The 11,425-nt window shown below is 38.2% G+C and overlaps 1 long non-coding RNA gene across 1 annotated transcript; it reads left to right on the forward strand.

Moving 5' to 3' along the window:
* The first annotated feature begins 868 nt into the window (after window positions 1-868).
* Window positions 869-4,474, forward strand: LOC117937265. Its single transcript, XR_004655121.1, has 3 exons — window positions 869-1,054; window positions 2,032-2,361; window positions 3,901-4,474. It is a non-coding gene; the product is annotated as an uncharacterized LOC117937265 (long non-coding RNA).
* Window positions 4,475-11,425: the final 6,951 nt, after the last annotated feature.

An 11,425-nucleotide genomic window follows, 5' to 3' on the forward strand; every position in this document is an offset into this window, starting at 1 on the left:
ACACACACACACACACACACACACACACACACACACACACACACACACACACACACACCTGTTTTCCCTATCTTCTTATTGACCCATTCAAATACATTGTTTTGAGAAAACTAATGAATTATTGTGCATTTTACTTTGCTACATTCCTAGATGATGAATGGGTCAGTGAGTAATTCCGTTTTGTAATGGAATGCAATTCTTTTCTAACAGTTTGTGCTTTAATTGTTTTCCTAAATTGCTTTTCTTCATTCATCAATGTTCATCATGTAACAAAATGTGCTGTCTGATCAATTAATTATCCTGTGTAATTATTTATTAAAGCTTGATTGTGTTTCCTCAGCACCACTGAAGACACACACTTGTCAAGCAACTGAGGAGATCTAGTTAGCTATTGAAAGAGAATATTACCGTGTGTGAAGATGTATTAATGGATCAATTGAAGGAATTATGCAAGTTACATGTTGAAATTTCACAGTTATCAAAATACAAAATAATTTACAAAATAGATTTGACCTCACAAATGTGAGGAATATTCACATATTTACAAACTAATATGAAAACTTAAATTTATAGATGAAATATAATTATTCAAAGTGTTTCTCAAATGTTCCTAACTGAAAATATAAGACGGTTTTATTGCTGTGTTGACAATCATTACTGATGTAAACAAACCTTGAACAGTATTAGAAAATATCCATAACATGAATTAAGTTGCTGTCTGGCGCTTGAGTCCCTCATCTGTCAATCATTTTGGGACAGACTGGAATTTATTTGGTGGGGCAAAGCTTTTGTTCACACTTGCACTACGTTTTGCAACTGAAAGACCAAATGGCTGCCCGCCAGGGCGATCAAACTTGTTAAACCTGAAGACACACCCGCTCTGTCCATGTGAGCTGAGGCTGAGACAAAAGAACCTACACCCTGTTGTTCATAACAGCATGCGAGTGTCAGGAAGGGTGAAGACGTGTGTTCACTACTCTCCCTTAAGAAAAAAGTCTACACTACAAAAAGAAAAGACTCAAACGGACAGAGAGGCGACGCTAAAAGCCAAAAGGTAAGATCGTTACTCGCCTTCTCTACTCTTAATGGCCATATACCATTTCCTTTTCTAGTCGCTTTCATGGCCGAGGAGGCTGATGGAATTTCATTACTTATGATTGAAAACCAATGGAGTTTTGAAAGCAGAATGAGATGGAAAGGTGCACTCAAAATGCCAGTATACTCTCCAGATGCCAGCAATCTAATTTACTGTCAGTGGTAATAAATGTGGAGCCACCGCATGGCACAGATAAGCAGTTATTTCACCATCAGGGTTATCACTTAATATCTGATAATGGCTTTGGGGAGCAATTGTATCTGACAGTTAAAACAGGGGGCCTCAACTCCTGGCACAAGAAATGATCATCAGTGTGGAAGAATTGTTAATCTGTCAAATCAATGTGACTTCACTCAATATAGTTTTCATAAAGGGAGTTAAGGTTAGTGTTAATGATTCACACTTGGACGATGACTTTTTTTTTTATGAAACTGAACAGTTCTGCATATGATATGTTCTGTTCTTATTTAAAAGGACCAATACATATGGTTAAGATATCTTCATCAAACAGATTCAAAAGGGTGACAGTGGCCTGTCTAATATAGTTGATTTCACATTTAGATCTTTGATTATTCAACGTCCTCTACGTTTTAAGGAAGTGTTTAAAGCAGGAATGTACTCTGCGCCAATTAAAGCATTCCTATAACCAAAGATGGCCAAACAACAAGCCTAGCAAGTGCAATGAACAAATATTGACTCATAGCTTTCACAGATATAGTCAGAGCTGCAAAGTCTTAACAAACAATACACTAAAGAAATCACAGCATTATGACATTTTGGACACATGATGTTGTTATTGTAAACAAAAGCCAGTATTGTGAAGCCTGAGAGCGTGAACACATAATGTGGTTCATATTATTCCTTGTGAACATTGAGCTATACTACAACTGTGACACACACACACACACAATTACATGCATGCCATTTCTTCACAGATCTGACCTGTCTATCCTCAAGCCATAATACTCTACTTACTCTTTGAAAAGAAAAAAAGAAAGAAAAGAAAATAGGCTAAATTTTTTTTAAAAAAAAGCCAAGAGTCATGGGAAAAGGTGGGAGCGAGATATGGGACGGAGCGTTGGAGGACACGGTGCAAACTCAGCCTAAGAAACAGGAGGAGAAGACGACGACTAAAAGCTCAGGCAAAAGCTGTCCCAAGTGCTGCTTGCAGACAAGGAAGTGTCTGATGAGCGCAGAGTGCGGCAGGGCCCTTCAGATCTCCAGCGTCGTCGCCATATGTGGAATGTGCATCCGCATGTTCGTGTGTAAGTCTCAGCCTCCGAAACAAGCTGTGAAAAATGCTTGGTAACACTCTATATTATCCATCACCAATAAATGGTAAAATGATATGTTAAAATGATGAGTTAACTGAACTTTAATAGTTCAACTTAACTGTGAACAGTGACATGGAAATGAATAACCCTAACTATTACTAAAGCTATAATTTATAGTTTGTTGCACACAAAATTTCAAAGTATTTCTCAATTATTACAATATGATTTTACTTCAATACATATGTGTAACCCGGCAACAGACATTGCTTCAATGGCTATTACAAAGTAACAAGTGTTACTGTAATACCTTGTGAATGGTTAATATATTGTTAAGCATCTATAACCATTATTTAGGTTATTTAGACAGCTATTATCAGTGTACAAATATCAACTTTTTGTAGATCACTAAAAAGATGTAATGGATCCAAAGACATGTCACTTGATGCTTTATGAACCACTTATTCATTAACTAAATTATAATTATTAGTAGCAACTTTATAAAATCCATGCTAATAAGATCTAAATTTATAAAGTTATTATTTGCATTACACTGAACTAATGAAACTATATTACTATTACTATATTACTATTACTTACTTACTTAGGGGTGTGACGAGACACGAGACGAGATTGGGTTCACGAGAACCATACAAGACTTTTATTTTAAAGAAAACTTCAATAAAGAAATATGAGCGGAAACAAAGTCTTTCCTCAGAGAACCAAGGTTACAACGTAACCAAACGTTTCATTGCAGCAGTACACAAGGAACTAGGCTACTCTTGTATTGATTTAAGACCATTTTAAGACAAGGGGAGAACATTTTTCTTTATTATCATTAAAAGTAACGTGTTGCTTTCTGCTTTTGTCTCATTTAAAAAAAAGAAAATAGAAAGACAGCGAAAGAGAGCAATCAGTCAGCGCCACACTGACCACACACAGAGAGAGCGAGAGAGAGAGAGAGAGGCTATACCCTCTAATTATCTTTGTACAATTGAAACTCGGCTACCAATCTGCAAAAGTCAGCTCATGGGCGTGGGATCTCTGAATATTTAGAGGTGCCAAGTCAGACTCATCTTTGAATCCATATGTATTATGAGACCACCCAGGTCAGACTTTAACTACTGCCGGCTGATCTGCACTTGTGTCCCATCTCGTCCCAATAAGGAAACATTATAAATCCTCATCGCATTGTTTGTTAACTGTAAAATATCTTAAGTTTAAATAACGAACAATTTACCATTTATTAACTATGTTTTTTTTGTGTTTTTTAAAATTGTTACCAAATACTTGGCAACGATCATTAGTTCTGATGACTGACGAAAGGGAAACTAATTTCTAGCTCAGATTAGTCTGAATTTATGCAAACACAAATATATAACCCTGACATTAAAAGGTAAATATGTCTTTCCATCTGCGTAAATATACTGAAATTAAAACTCCAAAGTTGAATTTATCCTCCCCCAAAAATATATATTAATGTGATTTCAATTAGATGTATTATTATTATTGTGTTACTTTTTTTAATTACAGAACCAACCCATGGACTTCAGGAGCAGCTTTTTCCAGGCTGCGCTGATTCTCAGCAAACCCCAGCACACTTCATGAGAATCATGCCATATGGGTTTCTACTCATCTGTGATGAAATTCTGTTCTTTTAGCTCAATTTCATCAGCAGAAGATCTCTTCATTCTCTAGCCACAAGTTATTTATTTACCAAAAGCATTGCCTGTATACAAAACAAACTAGAAAGAATCATTATGAATGAATGGAGGGATGGATGGATGAATGGATGGATGGATGGATGTCCCTTTGACCTGCATGTCTTTGTTAAAGGTCTTTTATTTGGATGCTTTCCGATTGATCAAAAAGCTCCAGTATTTACTCAATACAAATGTTTACATTAATATTTACAGTTGAGGCGTTTTCAATAATAATATATATTACGATGGTAGTGCTGATGTGTGGGTAAATATATATACAGTGTAACCCCAACATCCTATTTTTAAATATGAGTAAGATGACCAGATGGTGGGGCGGGGGGGACGACTGTGACACATCGGAACTAATGGAAAACTTCTAATAAAGCTTTCATTAACAACAAGGACAAAAGTGTAGTCCAGTTAATGAAACTAATGATAGGGACCTGTAGATAATTAAAAACCTTTGACGAGCATGATGTACTTCTGACATCCTTTGCTGTCAACACCCTCGCCTGAGGTTATTTGGGAAAGTTGCTCAGAGCAAACACAGTAAACAGCTAACAAAAGAATGTACTCGATTACTTTCATAGTGATTTCACAAGTCAATAACACGGCTGCCTCTTTTGTGTGTCTGTTTTCATCATACAAAAATGATACACTGAGGGACAAATGCAAGAAAATCAGGACCCAATTCATACTAGGCATTCGGTCACCCTGCAGATGAGCACCAGCAGTGTGAAGCCAAACCAAACCGACCGAGGGCAAATTTCTCCAAGTTTACAAACTCACCATCTTATTCGGACAAAAGCAAACAAACTACAGGTGTACAAATTGCCCTAAGAGACTATTTTTTACAGAGACGTACAGTGCTTTGGTGCAACGACAATCACTGGAAGCTCAATATCAACCAAAGCAGTAAACTTGAGGTGGACTACAAGAGAAACTGGTCAAAACATAAATTTGTAGTCATGAGAGTAGGCAATGCTTCGAACAGGGATCGTGGATGCTTCACACACACATCTTCAAGTCGGCGGCACAGAATATGTGTACTATCACTACAGTTTTGAGGTGGGAGCCCAAGATTAGTGTCAAAAAGTCAGTATCCGACCGTCCCACCTTGTGTTCCTGAGTTTTGGTGTTGAATAATGACCAGAAAGGTGTTCTTGAAGAACATTATCATTTCAAACAGGGAAGTTAACCTATGCCCTTTTAGATTTGAAATGTTATCACTTTCAAATTTTATACTATGAGACTTGTTTGAAATGTCATAATTAGCGTGTAAATTCTTCAGTTATGGCCCAAAACGTGTTCACAGACACATTAACCTTTGTCCCCCCACAGTCTAATCCATTCATCCTTAAGTTCAAGTGGGCGTTTGTGCCATATTTGAAGAAATTCCATCAAGGCGTTCCTTGAATATCAAGTTCATGGGAATGGGACAGATATATGACCCAACGGACAATCTAAAAACATGATGCCTCTGGTTATTGCCATCGCCGGCGCAGAGGCATAACAATTCCACATCATCTAAATTGCTTCTTTGCATTTGAGGATGCACTGTTCAGGTGCAACAAAAACACCCCATACTGTAGTTTGGTTATTACTGAGAAGAATCTCTGCATTTATTTTAATTCAGATTCAGAAACATCAGAAGGCCTGCGTTGCTTGCCCTGATATTTATTGTTTGGCCATAGTACAATCTGTTTTTGTAGTTTTTTTCCGTATGGGCTACTACCACTTGCAAACTGTAAAATAATACATTTATTTTTACACAGTAAAACAAAGTCAGAAAATCTCACATTTTTTACCTGGTAGGGCATCATGGCTTGCCCTTTCCAGTTGCTAGCAAAAGGAGAGACTATCAAGCAATCTTGTCATAGATAAGCAAGCAGGAAAGTGAGTCTATATGAGAATATAAAAAATTATTTTCTAGGTCTGTCTCGTCCATCTATTTTCTTCAGGGACTCCCTGGGGGGGTAGCGGTGACATTTCAAAAACGACCTAGTGCCTAGCGCCTGACTACGAGCTCCAGAGTACTGGATAATAATGCTTTGATCATCTTGTACTTTCTCAGTTATGTCTCACATGCAAACTTCAACACCGCTCTAGAGATGGAGTCTTACAGACCAGTAGAACTTCTTCATTCTGATGTTTGACACTGTGGCTTTAAAGACTGCAAGAGATCTTTTCTCATCAGATACATATGAGACATACATTTTTGGTCCTTTTTTATCAATGTAATGTTGAGGTTCAAACCCATAGGGACAAAGTTGGAGTCTTTGAGCACATTTGATTTCTGAGAATGATTCATCAGGTGTCTATCTTCCCCTTTTGCTTTTAATTTTGTGTTTTATATTTCTATCATCTCTGCATTTCTCTACTCCCTGCTGCTGCCTCATGCGTGCCACTGTGTCAGTTTAGGCATCACAATACAGGGGTGACATTTCAAGCAGACAGATTAGGGCTTCTCTCCAATTAATTTTGCTTTCCTCTCCCTGTTAAATACACAATCAACCAAAGGCAAAATGTCAGTGAAACAAACGAGGAGCCGCCATGGGGCTGACAATTACCGCCCAGCACCTCAGAAATGCCAATATGTTAAAGGGGGAGCAGTGTGTGGGTTGAATGGGGACAAATGGCAATCTTTGAGGAGCCTTGTTGCAGCAGAACTGAAACAGGCATGTCTGTGGTTACTTGCTATTCATATCTAATGTTGGACAGGTAGCATGTTGGTGGAAAGGTCAAGTGTTAGGGTTGGAATAGGTATTTAACATATGCTCTATGCTTAATCTTAATCCCATAATATTTGTAATGACCCTTGCAGGAAGGGAACGAATGAGATGACTTATACACATATGCGTACGTTACTAATTATTTTACAGCAGCGGTGATTAGTTACCCGTTATATTGATTTCCCCTTACCCCTTTTATTGACTTCAAAAAACTCCAAAGCCTCCGCAGACAGATTGCAAAGGAAGAAAATGAGACATTGCGGTTTACCAAGCATCCAGCATATGGTTTTTGGAGCTATTCAATGAGCACTGCAAGCTAGCTTAGCACCAGTGGTCGCATGGAGCACAACGAAAAGGTTGTGTCTAAACGTATACTTAGATTTACAACAAACAAACAAAACTTGCAAGGCTTGCTGCCTGACAACCTATCCTTCAATCCATCGTCATCAATGCCTAACCTCAGCAAACAAATGGACACTCCTGAGATATCAAAAATAGATGTAGTGTTACTGGGATAAGTAAAGGTAATGTAAATAAGACACCAACTGTTCCTGAAAAAAAGGATTCAAATAACCTGTAACAGTTACACTTGCCCAACACAGCCTTGTTCTCTCAAACTGCCGCAGGTCAAATGCTCAGTCTTTTTTTTGAAGGGCAAACAGAAAAATGCACACATTACATGCAACCCATTTAGGCTTGCCAATTGGCTGAATACTGAATGAAACCAAGCTGTGAATGTTGGGGTAGGAACGGCAAGGGGTGTGGTCTTTGTGTGGAAATTATTGTAGTATTGCCCACAGCATTTTGTGAGGGAGCATGGATTACGCTGAAGAAGAACCAAATCTACTTTAACAAGCATAAACCTACATTGAGGTTGCAGAAGATTTCAAGCTGCTCCTGTTGTGAACGAGCTGCGGCCCTCACTCATGTTGCCAGGTCCATCTGTTGCTTCACCGCTGAGCTATTCACATCTCTCCACCACATACCTCATAAGACTAATGTGCCAAATGTGTGTACAGCGCACCTACCTGCCTCTCTCTTAACCCTGAGAGAGACAAGGTAAGAATGGAGGAAACCAAGCCTGGTGGGTTGCTAGCAGGAGGACATCCTTGTTTGTCAGGGTTGAGAAACAAAAATTCTCCTTGCTCTTCCAAGTCATTTTAATCCCCTTCTTTTGCCAAGATGCACAGCCGGCCAGGCCTGTGATTGACTTGGACCACAGCCAGCTTCAATACAATTTGTTGCATAAATGCTAAATCAATGGGTCATTACACTAATGAAATGACATGACAGAGGGACATGATACTGCAGTAAAATCAAGGTTCTTCATAGCTTCTGGCCATGGTTGGGTGCCAAGATTCTGAAATGTTTAAGAAATGGTAAATCAGTGAAATTGCGGAAGTTGACGGTGAAAATGGCATCGAGTCCAGCTTGTGGCAATTTCATTGTCACTTAATGCGTAATTTGTCTCCCCACATTGCACACACAACAACTAAACCAACCAACTGATTCCTGGTGTGCCTTCCAATAAAAGCCCACATTAACATCTGTTATCACAGTTGAGTAATACCAAATCACTCCATACTTACGAACTAGGGAAAGAACACAGATTATATATTTCCATAGTTATTCCAACTAAGGAGGAGTAAAACCCTTGGGCTACTTGAAAGTATAATCTGCCCGCCCATTTAAAGATGTCTGAACTCCTAATTCATCCTACAGAGTAACGATTCATATCCTTCCAGGAACATGGAAGACTCGCTCAGACTTTTTTATATTTTTTTATTTTACCTTGAACATTTTTCTCTGTATACCCTTTACTACAATGAAGATGAAAGAAGAAATATGCACTGTTTGTGTACGTTGGACTGGTGTTTGTGTATGTTGTAGAGAGGACCAGAGAGCGGTAGATGAGAGAGAGAGGGACTGTGACAGAGAAAAAGAACGAGTCAGAAAGAGATGAAATTTGTGATCTCATCTGTTCACCCGGGGCGTCTCTCCAGAGCGGCCTTTTACCTTCGTCAATCATCTCTATGGAGACATCTTCAAACTTAGATGGATGGGGAGCTCTGATGCATTTCAAATAATGCCTGTGATACAGAGAGATTGTGGATGGAAGCCGCTCACCTTGTGTTATACAAAATAACCTTTGCCTCTTGGTTAAAACCGTGGTTCAGAACTTTTACATGTCAATGAACAGCTGTTAACATTCAAGCCATTGCCAAACAATACGCACTTTAGCTTTAAGCTACCAGTAGCACTAACGGTTATTGTGAACTAGTGGTGGAAATAATATTCAGATCTTTTTTTAAAGTAAAAGTAATGATACAACAGTATAGAAGTACAAGTAACAATCCTGCATTGAAAATCTTACCTAAGTAAAAGTAATAAAACATTAGAAGAAGTGAAAGTATTTGCAAAATGGCCCATTTCAGAAAAATTATGTTATTGGATTATAAGTAGTGATGCAGTATTGTGTACATCAATTTGACACTGTATATTGAAGGTGGAGCTAAATTCAATGACTTTACATATGGCTGGGTAGCTTAATCTATAACAATATATCATATTACATGATATGTTATCATGAGCTGCATGGGTTGTCCATATACCTGTCATAGGCTGTTACATTAAACCATGATCGTTTATTCATTTACATTATAATATCTCAGTTACATATTAACAAAAATGTGCCATTGGTTGTTCTAAATGAATTGCTTTTCTTGCTGTATCAAAAATAATAATTACGTGCAAAGATTATTATGCTATTAAAAAAAGGTTCTGTAAATGTTCTGAGTGAAAACAGAGCACTGGGAGATTCACGGCGGATTGTTTACCCCCACCAAACCAGGTTGAGGCACGATGGATTAGAAATGAAACACTGCCGGATGTACAGAGGTTCATGGAAGAATAATAAAATGCAGCATGACTAGACCATTGTGTAAGACACCATTAATGTACAAAATGTAGACTCAAACCTAATGTGTTGCTTAAGGATGGATACACCAGCAAAGTGGACAGGTAATCTATATTCTAAAAGGGAGGGGAGAGTAGCTGCTTTTCTGTCTGTTTTGGCAGGAGGCTCTGGACGATGCCCTTGTCTGCGTCTCTCCAAGAACAAGGTCTCTGACTTGCATTCTCGCCTCCCAGCAAACAAACACTGCTAATGTAATCCTCATCTTCCTTAAAGCCTGATCAGAGCGAGTCAGGGTCAGCAGGTCCAGACAGAAGACATACACACGGTGTATCATTAGCATCACAATGGCTCTCCGCTGGATTAGACGGATTGTTTTCACTGCATTTTCCCAGCCAAGACCAACTTTAACACCAAGCTTTGTTCCTCACCTGAGGGATGTGGGAAGGAGAATTCCATGCACTCTTTTGTTTTCCTGACACTTTATGAGAACTTCAACAAGTCTTTTGGCTGACGGCCTTTACAGCACTTACTTTGTCAGCATAATTCACTGCCATTAGAACAGGCAATATAAAAGGGCACCCAAGGCTAATTCTAGAGGACAAGAAGTGCTTTCACTCAATCTTCCTTCGGCACAAAAGGGAACCATGCAGTCCCAAAGAGTATCCTGGGTTGGTGCAATACACTGTATACATTTTCTCTTTTAAGAAAAAAGAAAAAAACTTTTCTTTTCAGTCTCTGCTCTTGAAAATATACTCTATGTCATTAAGAAAGTGTGACTTGCAGCACTGAAAAACTATGCTGTCTTTTAGTCAGTGAGCCCTACAAAAGGTTTCATTTTTCATTCCTTTTCACCTGGACTGTATTTCAAAATATTGTTTTCTGACATTTAATAATTCAAATTATGAGGTATGCGGTTTATCTAATGTACTAAAATACAGAGCCAAAACACTTTTTAAAAAGCATAACACTGCCCTGCTGCTTTCTGAATTCACCATACAGCAGATGCTAATACAACAAACATCAAAGTCAGTTCTTGACAAAGTTGAATACATTAAAAAAACATATACAGTATAAATCATTTGCACTAAGCACAACAGATTCAGGTCCCTACTGCACTGAGCCAATGTCATCTGAGATAAGTCAACAAGCTCTCTCCTGGCCACAGAACGTAGTGCCTTTGAAAGAATACAGGATGCATCAAAACAAACCTGTCTTATTAATATTGTGTTAATCAAAAAGCAATTTAGATTGCGTCAACATGTTGGTTGAAAAAAACCTCCCTAACAGGTTAAAATTGCCAAGTAGAGTGATTTACATCAGAAGTGTGTGTTTGTCCAACACTTTTTGAAATTAAGACAAATTCCACGTGAGTTAAAATCTGATTAAATCCAGCTTTAGAGGCTTTCAGCAAAACAACACACTAAATATTGCTCGTTGGTTCTTTTGACTTTGATGCTCAATATTTATGTGTCTAACATTTGCTTGCTTTTTTATGATCTAAGTAATTTGTCTAATTTTGGGTTTTAAGACGCTTTCTCTTTGACATGAAACTTACCAGATATTTCACACAGCGTGGTCTTCTGAAGTGTCCCATTTCCCCTAGCGATCTCAGCCTGGGGAAGGAATGACATCATTGGGGAATAGTTAATAGAACTGCAACTAAGGTTATTGCTTCTTCAGGAGCATCATTTGTTACTTGTTATTGT

This window comes from Etheostoma cragini, chromosome 21 (assembly GCF_013103735.1).
Source record: "Etheostoma cragini isolate CJK2018 chromosome 21, CSU_Ecrag_1.0, whole genome shotgun sequence".
NCBI lineage: Eukaryota > Metazoa > Chordata > Actinopteri > Perciformes > Percidae > Etheostoma > Etheostoma cragini.